The sequence below is a fragment of the Cyrtonyx montezumae genome, unplaced genomic scaffold (assembly GCF_038088225.1).
Source record: "Cyrtonyx montezumae isolate F1298 unplaced genomic scaffold, pur_monq_1.0 scaffold_47, whole genome shotgun sequence".
Classification (NCBI taxonomy): domain Eukaryota; kingdom Metazoa; phylum Chordata; class Aves; order Galliformes; family Odontophoridae; genus Cyrtonyx; species Cyrtonyx montezumae.
In genome coordinates, this window is record NW_027072053.1 from 855,654 (window position 1) to 872,160 (window position 16,507).

Below are 16,507 nucleotides of genomic sequence, written 5' to 3' on the forward strand. Positions count from 1 at the left end.
TTATCAGTATTCCACACCATCACGCCATGTGAGGCACTGGGAGTTAATGCTGCAGTTCATGCAGTGCCAAATTTCCGGACCCTGGTCCTCAGGAGAGAAGAACTCCATTCCCCAGAGGACTTTGTGTTCCTATTTTCCACTCAGATGGAAGGATCTGACTGCTCACAAGTCCCAGGGCTTCCTCTTTTGCTGTTCATCTCAGCCGCCCATTCACCATTCACACCGGGCTCCTTGCTGGTTCAGCCTGGTGTTCAGCAGCACTCCTAGCTCTGCTCCAGCTGGCTGATCCCGGCTGTAGTGCGGTTTGGGGGATTTTCCTCACCAAGTGCAGAAATTTGCCCTTCCCCTCTCCATGGGGTTCCTGTCTGGAACGCAACAGTGGCACAGCAGCAGGAAAAAGAAAAAAAGCCTCAGGGATGGGGAAGTGACAACCACCATGCTGTTAGCAATGCCAACACTGTTTTCTTGCAGTTCTTCTTCCTCCTTTCTTTCCACAGTGGAATTGGACACTGATGACAAGGGCCCTTTGGGGCTGGTGTGTGTCCCAGCTGCTGCCCAGCCCCAGTCGCACCAGCTCTGCCGCTGTCGTATTCCTGCCGGTGGTGGGGTGGCCTCTCCTTTGGTGATGCTGAGGCCTGGGAGCAGCTGGCCTTCCTCTTCAGGGCTTGCTGTCTCTGCTGAGGTAGGCTGGTGCCAGAGGGCTCTGCCACAGTCTCTGCCAGCTCCTTGTGAGGCACTGCCTGCTCCACGGTGACAGTCATAGGGTTGGAACAGGTGCAGCTGGGACACCCATCGAGCTCTTGTGTGGTCCTGCCCAGTGTTTTATCCCTGTTGGAGCTGGCAGGGCTGCCAGAGGGTGCTGGGCCAGGGCCAGGAGCCTGCAGGGCAGCTCTGGGCTCTGATGGCCTCAGCAAGGTTGGTGCTTTAGCAGCAGCAGGGGGGATGTTGAGGCCCAGCGAGTGGTGAGCCTCCCTGCCACACCTCTGTACGGTGAAGGCGATGAAATGCTGTACAAAGCTCCCTGTGTGGCCCTGCAGATTGAGATCCAGCCTTTCTATCAGGACCTCTTCCTCCAAGCCACAGAGGCACAGGGCCCAGGTGACACCAAATGCCCGTGTATTTGCTTGTGTCTCCTTGGTGCCCAGGATGTGGTGCAGCTTCTGGCGCAGCCAGGAGCACAGGGGCTGCGTACGGGTGTGTGAATGTGGCTGTGGTGGTGGCTGGGAGCTCGCTGCTGGCTCCAGAGCTGACAGGCATTGGTAGTTTCAATTGTCACCGAGGATGGGGGCCCCTTTCTGCCCCTCTGGGGGAAAGGGAAAGGAAAATGATCCCACGAAGAGAAGAGAGAACAAATGTACTACAAATGGTAGAAGAATGTAGGATAATAATAAGAAAGAGAGTTACAATTAATAACTCAAATGGGAGAGAGAGGAAGGCTCCAACCGTGCTGCTCGCTGCATTGCCAGGACACAGAAGGGCCGCTCACCCCATCACTGAGCAACAGAGGTTATGTAGGTGCAGTGTCTCAGGCACGGACTCAGATGTGAACGATCCAAATCGTTTATTACAGGTTTTAACGTCCCTTATATACTTCACAAGTTCTCTCTTGTAACTTTCCCACCCGCCTTTACATATCAACAGTATAACTTCCCAAAACAGTCCTCAACCGTGCATACAGGCGATTATCCAATCAGGGCTGTAAGTCTTCCCAAGCCATGCACTCTTCCTCCAATTAGAGTCTGCCATCATGCAGCTTACTTGAACTGGTTTTCCTCTTCTTCTGGAAGCGTCCTTGGTTCTCAGCCTTCTTTTCTCATGCTGTTTATCCCGTTCCACAACTGCAGCTCTAAATATACTTTTTGTATTCCCACATGTAGGGAACAGCAGAGGTTCCTGGGAACAGGTTTTTTTTGGGAGAGTTGGAACTCATGTGGCACTGCTCGAGAGCACAGGGCCGGGAAATACAACTCTGCAGCACTGTGCCTCTGCACAGCAGACTGCCACAGGATGGCACAGCATGGAGTGCTGATAAAGCCAGGACATAGTGTCATACCAGGCACTCCAAAGGAGACAGTTCCACCCCAGCTGAGACAGGGACAGGCAGGCAGGCATCTAGGAGGGCTGCATGAATGAGGGACCCCTTCTGAGTGCTTTCCAGCTCCTTCAGGTGTTTTTTAAAGATGATTTGGTTTCTCTTTCTTCTGTACCACAGAGGCTGAGCCTCTGCTCTTCCCCATGTGCACACTTTGCTCTGCAGTGGGGTTGGGAAGGGCTTCTCGCCCTCAGCTGTGGTTGCAGATGGGTTAGCATGGAGCTGGTTGTGCCTGGAGCGTGGTGAGCATGGTGTTAAACACTGGTGCTGCACCGGGGCCAGGCAAAGCACTCGTGGCTTTAGCATGGAGTGTGATGATCAGGTAGAGTTCTGGAACCCCAAATTGATCCTAGCTACCTCTTTGTTTGCTCCAGGGATTGCTGCTGCTAAAGCATTGTCTACCTTGAACAAATCGTGATGCTGGCTCAGATAACAATCTAACGCTACTTCCAAAGCGCTTTCAGGCTTACTGCAAGATGTAGACTCAGTTTATCAGGCTATGCTGCAAAATAGAGCTGTAAATGATTTCTTGCTGCATGCACATGGACACAGATGTGAAGACTTTGAAGGAACGCATTGCATGAACTTATCAGACCAGTCCACGTCCATTCATCAGAGCATCCAGCAGCTACAGGAGGGCGTGCAAAAGCTGAGAAGAGAGGATGCAGGGGGGTGGTTTGAGGCATGATTCAGATGAATGGGTCCTTGGAATCCAATTGTCATGGTTACATGATATTTTATTATTTGTATTCCACATCATAACATCATATGAGGCACTGGGAGTTGATGCTCCAAGTCCGTGGGCTGCTGAATTTCTGTGTATCTGTCTCTCAGAATTGCACTGCTTACACAAGGAACGCAAATGGGGAACCTCAGCTGTCCAGGAATGAGATCACCTCCAGAAAGAGGTGATCATGGACTGGCCTGAAGGTAGAAAGTTTGGAACGTCACCAGCAGAAGAGGTATCACATGCTAAGGAGGCCCCACCATACCATGCTTTGGGGGTTGGACTCGATGATCAAGAGGTCCCTTCCAACCCCTGTGATCTCCTTTGCCAGCACCCTGGTAGGGATGCACCACACAATTACCTATAGGTTCATACGTACATTAGGTTCTGCCTCCCCAGTGTCCCCAGATAACCCTAAGCAATAGATTTGCAGCACTGGATGTTGAAGAGGTGATAAGGGGTGAAGTGCAGGAAGATTCCCGCAGGAGGTCACCAATGGCAAGGCAGTCAACTCCGTGCATTGAGACTGCTGCTACTAAGAAAGAAAGGAAGGTGATCGTAGTGGGTGGCTCCCTTCTAAAGGGAACTGAGGGCCCCATTTGCAGACCAGACCCAAACCGCAGGGAAGTGTGCTGTCTCCCTGGGGCCTGGATCAGGGACATTGCTAGAAGACTCCCGAATTTGATACGCCCCACCGACTACTACCCGTTACTCGTAGTTCAGGCAGACTGCAATGAAATATCTCAGAGAAGTCTACGAACTATGAAAAGAGATTTCAGGGGATTAGGGCGATGAGTTCAAGGGGTGGGAGCACAAGTGGTGTTTGCTTCCATACCTTCTGGAGCAGTGAAGGACACAGAATGGGCTAGGAAAACACAGGTGATGAATAATTGGCTGAGAGGTTGGTGTAGAGACAGACACTTTGGGTTTTTTGACCATGGGGCAGTTTACTCGGCTCCTGGCCTGTTATCTGTTGATGGAATGCACCTATCTCAAAGGGGGAAACGAATCCTAGCACAGGAGCTAGCTGGACTCATTGAGAGAGCTTTAAACTAGCTGTTATGGGGGAAGGGGATAAAACAGGGCTCACCAGTAAAGAGCCTAAGGAGGCTGTGCTGGAGAAAGGGGTGAGGCAGAAGTCTCAGCTGAAGTGCATCTACACCAATGCACGCAGCATGGGCAATAAACAAGAAGAGCTTGAAGCCATTGTGAGGCAGGCTAACTATGACCTTGTGGCTATCACAGAAACATGGTGGGACCTCTCCCATGACTGGAATACTGGGATTGATGGCTACAAGCTCTTCAGAAGGGATAGACAGGGAAGAAATGGGTGGTGGCATAGCTCTCTATATCAAAGAGTGTTTTGATGTTGAAGAGCTTGAGGTTGGAAATGATAAAGTAGAGTCCCTATGGATAAGGATCAGAGGGATAGTCTTTAGGAGTGGCATCGTGGTGGGGGTCTGTTATAGACCACCTAGTCAGGATGAAGAAATAGACGAGGTGTTCTATAAACAACTCGTAGATGTTGCACAATGGCCAGCACTCGTTCTCATGGGGGACTTCAACTTCCCTGACATATGCTGGAAATATAATACTGCGCAGTGGAAGCAGTCCTTGAGATTTCTAGAATGTGTGGATGGTTGCTTCCTGACACAGCTGGTGCAAGAGCCTACCAGGGGAGATGCCTTGCTAGACCTATTTTTGACTAACAGGGAAGGACTAGTAGGAGATGTGAAGGTTGGTGATTGTCTTGGCCAGAGTGACCATGAAATGGTGGAGTTTGCTATTCTGGGTGACGTCAGGAGCGTGACTAGCAAAACTACTACCTTGGACTTCCGGAGGGCAGACTTTGAGCTGTTCAGGATGCTTGTTGCAAGGGTCCCTTGGGACTTGCTCCTGAGGAGTAAGGGGGTTCAGGAAGTCTGGATGCTCCTCAAGATGGAAATCTTAAAGGCACAGGAGCAGGCTGTCCTGGAGTCCCATAAGTCGAGCCGGAGGAGAAAAAGACCAGTGTGGATGAACTGGGAACTTTTGTTGAGACTCCGAGAGAAAAAGAGAGTCTATGTCCTCTGGAAGATGGGACAGGCTACTTGGGGTGACTACAGAGAACTGGCCAAGATTTGCGGGCAGAAAGTTAGAAATACTAAAGCCCAGCTTGAACTTGGACTGGCTACTGCTGTAAAGGAGAACAGGAAACCCTTTTACAAATGTATTAACAGCAAGAGAAAAACTAAGGAAAATTTCTCTCCTTTACTTGATGAGGCAGGGAATGTAACCACAGATTATAAGGAAAAGGCTGAGGTTCTCAATGCCTTCTTCACATCTGTCTTTAATAGACAGAGCAGTTGTCCACAGGGTACTTGCCCTGACCTGGAAGTCTGGGATGGAGCGTATAATGCAACCCCTGTGATCCAAGCAGAGACAGTCAGAGACCTACTCCTCCATCTGAACTGCCGCAAGTCCATGGGGCCAGATGGGATCCACCCAAGGGTGCTGAGGGAGCTAGCAGAGGTGATTGCCGAGCCACTTTCTGCCATCTATCAGCATTCCTGGTTATCTGGAGAGGTCCCACAAGATTGGAGGCTTGCCGATGTGACTCCCATCTACAAGAAAGGCTGTAAGGAAAACCCGGGGAACTACAGGCCTGTCAGCCTGACCTCGGTATCAGGGAAAGTTATGGAGCAGATGATCTTGAGGGAGATCACATGGCACGTGCATGGCAACAAGGGGATCAGACCCAGCCAGCACGGGTTCACCAGGGGCAGGCCGTGCTTGTCCAACCTCATCTCCTTCTATGACTGGGTGACCAGACAGGTAGATGAGGGAAAGGCTGTTGATGTAGTCTACCTGGACTTCAGCAAGGCCTTTGACACGGTCTCCCACAGTATTCTCCTAAGGAAACTGGCAGCCCGTGGTGTGGACAGATTCACTCTTCTCTAGGTGGAGAACTGGCTGGAGGGCCGTGCCCAGAGGGTAGTGGTTAATGGAGTTAAGTCCAGCTGGCATCCTGTTACGAGTGGTGTCCCCCAAGGGTCAGTTTTGGGGCCCATCTTGTTTGATATCTTTATTGATGACCTAGATGAGGGAATTGAGTGTACCCTCAGTAAGTTTGCAGATGACACAAAGTTGGGAAGATGTGTCAAACTGCCTGAGGGTAGGGAGGCCCTTCAGAGGGATCTGGATAGGCTGAACAGCTGGGCTGAGCTCAATGGGATGAGGTTCAATAAGACCAAGTGCCGGGTCCTGCACTTTGGCCACAATAACCCCATGCAATGCTATAGGCTTGGGGCAGAATGGCTTGAAGAATGTAGAGAGGAAAAGGACCCGGGGGTGTTGGTTGATGCTCAGCTTAACATGAGCCAGCAGTGTGCCCAGGTGGCCAAGAAGGCCAACGGCATCCTGGCCTGTATTAGAAATAGTGCAGCCAGCAGGAGCAGGGAGGTGATCATCCCCCTGTACTCAGCTCTGGTGCGGCCGCACCTCGAGTACTGTGTTCAGTTTTGGGCCCCTCACTACAAGGACATTGAGGCCCTGGAGCATGTTCAGAGAAGGGCAACAAAACTGGTGAGGGGTCTGGAGCACAAGTCTTATGAGGAGCGGCTGAGGGAGCTGGGATTGTTTAGTCTGGAGAAGAGGAGGCTCAGAGGAGACCTTATTGCACTCTCCCACTTCCTGAAGGGGGGTTGTGGTGAGGAGGGGGTAGGCCTCTTCTCCCTGATAAATAATGACAGGACGAGAGGGAATGGCCACAAGTTGCGCCGGGGAAGATTTAGATTAGACCTGAGGAAACATTTTTTCTCTGAAAGAGTGGTCAGGCACTGGAATAGCCTGCCTAGGGAGGTGGTTGAGGCACCATCCCTAGTGCTGTTCAAGAAGCGTTTAGATGAGGTGCTAAGGGTTTTGATTTAGTAGTTGGGTAGGGATAGTGATAGGAGGATGGTTGGACTAGATGATCTTGTAGGTCCTTTCCAACCTTATGAACCTATGAACCTAGGTTGGAAAGGACCTACAAGATCATCTAGTCCAACCATCCTCCTAACAGCATCCCTACCCACTAAACCACTAAATCAAATCCCTCAGCACCCCATCTAAATGCTTCTTGAACAGCGCTAGGGATGGTGCCTCAACCACCTCCCTAGGCAGGCCATTCCTGTGCCAAAAAATGTTTCCTCAAATCTAACAGAATAGGATTCTATAGAATCTGTGATTCTATACAATGAATTACCAGAAAATGAAAAGAAAGTTGCCCTGTTCACAGACAGATCGTGTTGCATTGTGGGAAGCATGGCAGGTGGAAATGTGCTGTGTGGAGCCCCACACAATGAGTTGCAGAGGCCACTGAAGGAAAAGGAGAATCAAGCCAATTTGCAGAGGTAAAGGCAGTCCAACTGGCCTTAGATGTGGCTGAATGGGAGAGGTGGCCAGTGCTGTACATTTACACTGACTCATGGCTGGTGGCAAATCTTTATGGGGGTGGCTGCAGCAGTGGAAACAGAATGGCTGGCAATGGAAGGGTAAACCTATTTGGGCTGCTGAACTGTGGAAGGACATTGCTGCCCAGACAAAAAATATAAAAGTGTGTCGTGTAGATGCTCATGTGCTCCCATGAGTCAGGCTACTGAAGAGCAACAAAATAACCGCCAGGAAGATGGAGCTGCCAAAACTGAGGGGGCATACTGAGTCAGATAATGGGACTCATTTCAGAAACTCTCCTGTCAACGTTTGGGCCAAAGATCACGGCATTGAGTGGATTTATCACATCTCATATCACGCACTATCTTCTGGAAAAATTGAACGATACCATGCATTGTTCAAAATGTTGAAAGCAATGGGTGGCAGGACATTTAGACATAGGGTGAAGCACTTGTCAGAACGCACCTGGTTGGTCAACACTCGGGGATCTATCAATCACGATGGCCCTAGCCAATCCAGCTCCCTGTGTACTATGAGGGGGATAAGGCCCCTGTGATACATTTTGGGAAAAGCAGTTTGGGTCTTTCCAGCCTCTGAAAAGGGCAAACCTCTCCATGGGACCTTTTTTGCTTGGGGACCTGGATCTACTTGGTGGGAGATGCAGAAGAATGGAGATGTTCAGTGTGTACCACAGAGGAATTTGATGTTGGGGGAGTGCAGTCAGTAATTCCATGTCTATATAATACAATTATGGGTGTGTATGTTTTATGCATGTTAGTAATTGTTTGTATATGCGTATATACATGTATAAAGCATGATGTAGTGATGTGGAATAAGGGGTGGAACGTCGTGGTTATATGACTTCCTTGTTACTGGTATTCCACATCACAACATCATGAAGTGCATAGGGAGTTCATGCTCCAGCTCCATGGATCATCATGGATCAGCTCCGGGTACATCTGTCTTAGAAGAGAAGAACTACGTACCCCAGAGGACTCTGCTTTGCTTTGCATTTTTCCCTTTTTCGCTCAGATGGAAAGATAAAACTGTTCACATGTCACAAGACACAGGCTTTTTCCCTTTTGGATTGAACCAGCAGCGGGTGCTCCCTAGCTGTCTTGCCTTCAGCATTAGTGTAAGGCCATGGGCTTTAGGACACACTCTCTCTTTTGTTTTATGTGATTGTCATGGTTTTATGATTTTTGGTACTGGTATTCCACATCATAACATCATGTAGCGCATTTAGAGTTAAAGAGTTAATGCTCCAGCTCCGTGGGTCATCAATAGTTCCAGGTATACCTGTCTCAGAAGAGAAGAACTCCATTCCCCAGAGGACTTTGCGATGCTTTGCGTTCTTACGTGTTTACGCTCAGAGGGAAAGATAAAAACTGTCTGCGGTCACGGGACTCTCTCTTTCCTTTGGGATCAACTCAGCAGTGGGTGCTCGCTGCCGTCCGCCTTCAGCGTTAGCGTAAGGCCTTCGGTTTATCGGACACTCTCTCTTGCTCATTTTATTTTATTTATTAGCTTCAATTCCAATTATATTGTATTATATTGTGTTATTTTGCTTTCCGATATCTTATTTAGTAAATTAGCTTTCCTCCTCAGATTGTTGCCGCTGTTTTGTTTCTAGGCCCATCTCCCTTTTTTCCTTTTCCCTTTTCCCCTTCCCCCTTCCCCTTTCCTGGGGCTTGGGTCCGTGGGTCCCCCACACCAATCGTCACGGAACCGGGCCCAACCTGCCCGTAAACCGTTGACATTTTTGGCGCCCAACTTGGGGCAATACCAGCTGCCTTAGCTGGGCAGAGACATACTTTTAGAGTGAATCTCTGTCTCTCTAGTTAGCAGGCTTATCTGTACTGCAGGTGCTGTTTGGCAAAATACGACCTTGAAGTCTGGGCGTACTGCCAGTTGTCCTGGGATATTTGTAAACTTTTTGGGTACTGCCAGCTAGTTTTAGTAAAGAAAAAAAAAAGGAAAAAAAATGCTTTCTCTTTTTAAACTGGTCTTAAAGGGACTGCATTTCATCGGTTTTTCCCTTGTAATGCTCAGAACGTACTGCAACTTAATTAAGTTTGCCAGTCTGATCCACGGAGCTTGGTCTCTATATGATAAACTAAAAACACTGATGGAAATACCTACCTGGCTTTTGTATACGATGTGGCATTCAGTTCCAGAGGGAGTAACTCCAGATGAAGTTGCTAACTCTATGGAACTTGTGATTTTTAAACAGACTCCAGGCCTCTCCTTTGAATTCATTATGCGTTTTCTGAACGCCCATCCAATGCTTGTTATGACTGTGGTGTCAGTCTCCCTGAATGTACTCTTCATCAGTATCTGTATTTATAATATTTTGAGAAAACCCTCCCCAGAGCCAGAGAATACTGACTGGCAGGGAGTTTGGAGGGACTTAGGAGAGACTTTAGAGAAATGGGCATCACCGGTGTCATGGAACTTTTCTCTGAACACCTGCAAGATCCTGAGAACTTAAGCAGATATTTGAGACAGGGATGTTGCGGCTCAAACAGATCTGAGGAGGCCCAAATTATTTGGGGTCTGGCTTATGCTTACCGGGCCTTATTCAATACTATCCCAGAGAGGCATAGAGTTTCTGAAATAGAGCGAGAGAGTCTCCGAGCCGAAAGGGACAGTATCCTGATCCAGAAAGGGACTCTTTTAGTTGATAATCAGACTCTCAAGTCCAATCTAGACTCCCTCCAGACTGAGAAAGACGCCCTCCAATCCGAGAGAGATGCCCTCCAGGCTGAGAGAGATACCCTCCAGTCTCAACAAGAAGCTCTCCAATCCAGCATGGACGCCCTCCAGACTGAGAGAGGCGCCCTCCAAACTGAAAGAGACACCCTCCAGTTTGAGCGAGACACCCTCCTGTCTGAACGGTACTCCTTCAGAACTGAGCGAGGTACCTACTAGCCACAACAGCCCCTGCCCCCCAGCCAGGTGGGGGAAAGGAAAGAGTGTATTGGACTGTGTGGATTTGATGGCCTGGCACATCAGAACCACAAAAATATAAGGCACTGGTGGACACTGGTGCACAGTGCACTCTAATGCCCTCGAGTCACCAAGGGACAGACTTAATTTATATTTCTGGGGTGACTGGGGTCTCCCAAGAGTTAACCATGTTGGAGGCTGAAATAAGCCTCACTGGTAAAGACTGGTGAAAACAGGCTTTTGTGGCTGGCCCAGGGGCTCCATGTTGGTATTGATTACCTCAAAAGGGGATATTTTAAGGATCCCAAAGGGTATCGATGGGCCTTTGGAATAGCTGCTGTGGACACAGACAACATTAAGCAGCTATCTGTTTTACCTGGCCTGTCAGAAGATCCATCTGTTGTGGGGTTGCTACAAGTGGAGGAGCAGCAGGTACCGATTGCTACAAAAACGGTGCACAGACAGCAGTACCGCACCAACAGGGATTCCTGTTGGTGATCCCCATTCATAACTTGATCCGTCAGCTAGAGAGCCAGGGAGTGATCAGTAAAACTCACTCACCTTTTAACAGCCCCATATGGCCGGTGCGTAAAGCCAGTGGAGAATGGAGGCTGACGGTAGATTACCGTGGCCTGAATGAAGTCACACCCCCACTGAGTGCTGCTGTGCCGGACATGCTACAACTCCAGTATGAACTGGAGTCAAAAGCAGCCAAGTGGTATGCCACCATTGACATTGCCAATGCCTTCTTCTCAATTCCTCTGGCCACAGAATGCAGGCCACAGTTTGCCTTCACCTGGAGGGGCGTTCAGTACACCTGGAACCGTTTGCCCCAGGGGTGGAAGCACAGCCCAACTATTTGCCATGGGTTGGTCCAAACTGCATTGGAATAGGGCAGTGCTCCTGAGCACTTACAATACATTGATGATATCATTGTGTGGGGCAATACAGCAGGGGAAGTTTTTGAGAAAGGAGAGAATAATCCAGATCCTTCTGCGAGCTGGCTTTGCTATCAAGCGAAGCAAAGTGAAAGGGCCTGCACAGGAAATTCAGTTCTTAGGTATAAAGTGGCAAGATGAACGTCGTCACATCCCAACAGATGTGGTTAACAAAATCACTGCCATGTCTCCACCCACTAGTAAGACAGAGACCCAAGCTTTTTTGGGTGTAGTGGGCTTTTGGAGAATGCATGTTCCAAACTACATTGGAATGCGCTCACCATGGTGGAAGCAACTTACCGGGCCAAACCTGCCCGTAAACCGTTGACAGTGATTTATTGGCTTCAATTCCAATGATACTGTATTATACTGTGTTATTTTGAATTCACATATCTTATTTAGTAAATCAGCTTTTTTATTTTTTATTTTTTTTTAATTAGAACCCCTCTGCCGGGCAGTGGGGAGCTGAGCATGGGATGCTGTACTCTCACCCTGCTGCCTCCAGCTGGGAGCCGCCTGCATCCTCCTGGACATGGTGCGTGTTTATAGAGAGCACTTACAAAGTCCCTGTCCTATGAGTGCCAGGCTTTCTCCTCCACATGCTGCCGTGCCAACTCAATGGGAGATGGGGGACAAGGGTGAGTCTGTAGCTCAGGACCCCGAGTGCTGTGGTCCCCTTCTCCCTGGACAATTTCAGGCCGCCCCTTCACACAGTTTACCAGCTTGCACTTAACAGACCCCTCCACTTTCTCCAGCGCCTTCAGCAGCACAAACACACCGGGTTCCATCAAGGCTGGGTACAGAACCGGGCCCTCTCTCTGCCCGGGCTGCACTGCCCTCCTGCTTGGGTGCCCAGGCCCCCTCACACTTTGTGAGGTGTGATGATGTCACAACAGGTGGCAGGGAGCGGCCATTGTAATGCGTGGGATGGGGAGCAGATAGAAGGCTGCGGGGCTCAGGCTGAGCTCAGTGCAAGCTGAGGAGGTGTGTAGAAGACAGGAGGAAGGGGCTGCCTGAGGCTGCCCAGGGAGGAGGGGATCCCAGTGCTGGGAGGCTTGAGCTGTGATCTCACCCTCATCCCGCTTCTCCCATAGGCTTAGCACAAGAGCGTGCAGAGGAGAAAGCCCAGAGCTGCTGGGACAGGGACTCTGCGAGTGCTCACCATTGACATACACCATGTCTGCAGTGTCGCAGGAGGCTGCCAGCTCGAGGGAGCAGGGTGAAAGCAACATATCCCTACATGCAGCTCCCCACCACCGGGCAGAGGGCTGCTGGGGGTCTGCCTGCTCTGGAGATGGGAAGTAGAGGCAGGCAGGGGCACCCCAGCCAACTCAGGCAGAGCCCCTCCATGGTTGGGCTGCGGCTGCCTGCCGGCACTGCTGGACCTGCAGTGCCCCCTCCCTCCCATGGCCCCCAGCCCTGCCACTTAGCCAGCATGGCTGGCACAGAGCAGGCCCCTAGGACCGCCCACAGGGGCACCTGTCTTTGCCTTCAAGGTGCTCACTTGCTGTTGTACTCTCTTCTCCAGCATGTGTGCTGTGTGGCCAGGTGAATGAAAACTCAGGCGTCCTTGGGCTAATACGGGAGTTTAAGAGGTTTTATTTCCACACTTACTGTGCGGTGAGTTCCCTTGCAACTCCTGCCATTTTCCTACAACCAATGGTTCCATTCTTTCTGCTGTTACATGATCATGATATTTCCTCTTGTACAGCTGTTCGCCAGTGGTCTTTGTCAACAAGAACAACACAGGAGATTCTTTCTGAAACAAGACCTCATACGAACAGTTGAGCAGGCAGAGAAGACGGTGAGAACCAGACAGGAACAGGGAGCTTTGTGCCTCGAGAGGCATGGTGAGGCATGGGATCCCAGCCTTTCCAACCAGCTCCAGAACAAAGTTCCCCTCTTGCAGATGACACCTGTTCACCGGGGAGCACTGCAGAGTGTGACCCAGCCGTGCTCGCATCCTGTGCCCTGCCCAGAGGTGCAGGGCCAGGGCATAGGTACAGATCTTGACACTGATGGGGGCTGCTCTGTTCTTTTCAGCACTGCATCATCTGTGGCAAGACAGGGGCCTCCATCACCTGTGCAGAAACAGGCTGTGGCCGCAGCTTCCATCTCCCCTGTGCCTCAGAGGGTGGATGTGTCACTCAGTACTTTCAGCGGTTCAGGTAAGGGCAGCCAGGCCTCATCTGTGAGCCTCCAAGCCCTGCTGCCAGCACCGGCCAAAGAAGTGAGGAAGGCACTATGACACCTCCCAGCAGCCTGCCAGAGCCAGAGCCAGGGCCTGGGGCTCCGTGGTGTTCCTCTGCCCTCCTCGCAGCACATCTCACCTTGCCCACCCCTCCCATCTTCCCACAGCTCCTTCTGCTGGGAGCACTGCCCACAGCAGGCAGTGGAGGCAGTGCCAGCACAGGATACCATGTGCATCATGTGCATGGACCCCGTGGGGGACTGCATTTCCTACGGCACCATGGTGTGCCCATCATGCAAACACGCCTGGTTCCACCGCACCTGTGTCCAGGTAGGAGCCCTCCCCTCCTGACATGTGCACAGTGGGAGCTTAGCATCACCAGGCCCTGCTCACGCTCATGCTTCTTTTGTCTCTGCTGCAGGAACAGGCCCTGTGTGCTGGATTTTATTGCTTCCAATGTCCCCTCTGCAGAGACAGGGACAAGTTTATCCCAGACATGCGCATCCTAGGGATTCGAATCTCAAAAAGGTTGGTGTCTTTCAGCTACTTCCCAAGATGTGAGTGCACAAGAGCTGTGCCTGCCCAGGGACTGACAGCCCCGGCAGGCTGCCATTAAACCAGGCCCCTTTTTACAGACCCCTTTGCTGCCATTAAACCAGGCCCCAGTATCATTGTGAAGCTGGAGTTGGTGGGGATTGTGTGGGGGAAGAGGGATGCCATGGATTAGTTTTAGTCCTGGTGCAGTGGGTGCTCATGAGGTTCCCTCCCTTCTCTGACAGGAGAGCAACGTGGGAGGAGGACAATGCATATACATCACTTCTGGAGAGGCACGGGCGCTGTGATGCCAGTGAGTGCCATTACGCACATGGCAGGGAGCAGGCAGAGGGAGAGGGGTGAGTTACCTCAGCAGCCCTCTGGGGCTCTGCGTGGGATCACAGCCTCAGCACAGGGTTGGGGAGCACAGTCTGAGCAGCAGAGCTGGCTCAGGTCACTTAGTCCTCACGGCTACAACTCGTTTGTTTCCCCAGGCCCTGGGAGCTGCTGCTCTGCAGCTCCTGCGCTGCACATGGCACCCATCGGTGCTGCTCCAACTTGAGCGAGAGCACCTCCACCTGGGAGTGCAGCTCCTGTGCTGGAGAGGGCACCGGTAAGAGGCAAACAGCTGTGTGCTGCATGCTCAGGGCAGCCTTGCTTACGTCCCTTTACTCTGGAGAGGTGGGAGTCAATCCCACCCCCAAGGAGGAGTTCCATCCTGCTCACCTTCCTGCCTCCCTTACAGACTCCAGCACCACCAGCCATCAGGGACTGGGGCCATCCCAAAGCTCCCCGGCACTGGAGAGCAGCACTTCCAGCACCACCAGCCAGGCACCATCGGGGCCAGATCATGGTTCCCATGTGCCTGAGAGCAGCAGCCTGTCCAGACAGCGTGGGACAGACTGTGGGAGAATCTCCCCACGTTTACTCCAGGATGAGAACACATTTAATGAATCCCAAGGACGCCGTAGGAGCTGCCGTAATGCTGCCCTAGACTTGGACAGCCAGGGGATGTCAGAGGCCTCGAGGCCCTCCCCAGCACATGGCTACAACCTCCGACCCAGACAGGGAGTGCGGGCACAGACACGAAGCCGTTCTCCGCTGCAGTGCCGGGTCCCAGATACCCCAAGCCGGCCCCAAACACGCCGTGGGAGCAGGCACCCACCAACCCCAAATGCTTGAGAGCTGCACCTACAGCTACAGCCAGCGAGCAGCACTGGGCTCCTCGAGGGGTTCTGCAGCAGCTAATGGAAACCAGTGCACGCAGCCAGGGAGGGCCCGGACTCAAAGCCGCTCCCCTCTCCAGCGTCGCGATGCAGAGTCCCAAAGCCAGCCTTGTTTACACTGCAGGAGTAGGTCCAGGAGGACAGAGCCAGCCCAGGAGTGAAGCCGCTCCCGGGCACAACGTCGGGCCCTGAACATCAACAGCCGGTCCCAACACCACCACGGGAGCAGCAGTTTTTGACATCTTGGGGCTGCTGCCAGATGCAGATGGGCTGGACCTTTGAATTTTATGATCCTTTTCATCTTTTCTAACCTTAATGACTCTGCAAATCTAAACACACTTGAGAGGATGTCTGAAGGAAAGACATCCCCACAGAGATGATCTGGAGCTCGAGACGAGAAAATGGAATACTGCTGAGAAAGGCATCCCATATTTGAGAGAAATAGCCGTGGTGGAAATGCTGTATGATTCTCCATCAGTTCCTAACGATCCACACCACAGCTGTGATCCTGAGAGAGTGAGGAGTGCAACCAACAGATGTCAGAAGCTCTCAAGAACAGCACCAGAGAGGTACATCAGTAACTAGGAACAACGTTCCATAGATACAAGGACCACACAGAAGACCCCCAGTTTTCAAACTGATTCTTACTTCAAAACTTTGAACAACAATTTCCACCATCACATGCTTCCATTTCTGCCATATCAATGGGAGCAGCAAAACTGGATAAGATGGATAAGGTGATAAATAGAGTGGAGAAGACATAGAAAGGTTTGCTGGAGGAATTGTCCCTGGTGATTAATAGGGATGAACCTGTGACAGTATCAGAAACACCCGATGAAGACCAAGATGATCCAAACAATCTGAAGGAGCTGATCAAACCAATTAAAGTCTCAGCCATCAAAGGCCACTCTGCTCGAGCAAATGACAGCAGTGACTCCATGTCACATGAGCACATGTGGAGCAAATGGAGAGGACATGAAGAAGTGGCATAAAAATCCACTCCTGCACTGTGAGCACGGGTGAGAGAACTACAGCAAAGATCAGCCACCAACAAAATTCCTCCAGTTACTGAAGGTTGATGGAGGGGCCCTGCCCCCAGCCAGGGGAGATAAGACTAGAGATAAGGCTAGCTCTCTGGCATGCTTTCTTTCAGCCTGCCACAGATGATGTGTTTCTCCTGCAGTTTTACTACAGTCAGTTTCTCAGATTTTGGATACTTTGTTCTCTCCCAGTTTGTTCGATTTTGTTCAATTTAATAAAATGACCATTCCACTTCAAATCACTGCCATTGGGTTTGGCTTCTTTTTTGGGGGGTTGTTTTTTTCCCCAGACCCATCTGTTATCTGTGTACCCTTACCCCCCAGTCCCTCACTACTCCAGAGCTCACGTCACTCCTCAGGTGGCCACTGACGGCGCAGTTATTTTTTCCTCCCTCTC

The 16,507-nt window shown here is 51.1% G+C and overlaps 1 pseudogene; it reads left to right on the forward strand.

Moving 5' to 3' along the window:
- Positions 1-12,809: 12,809 nt before the first annotated feature.
- Positions 12,810-15,231, forward strand: LOC136055725 (G2/M phase-specific E3 ubiquitin-protein ligase-like; annotated as a pseudogene).
- The last annotated feature ends 1,276 nt before the right edge of the window (positions 15,232-16,507 follow it).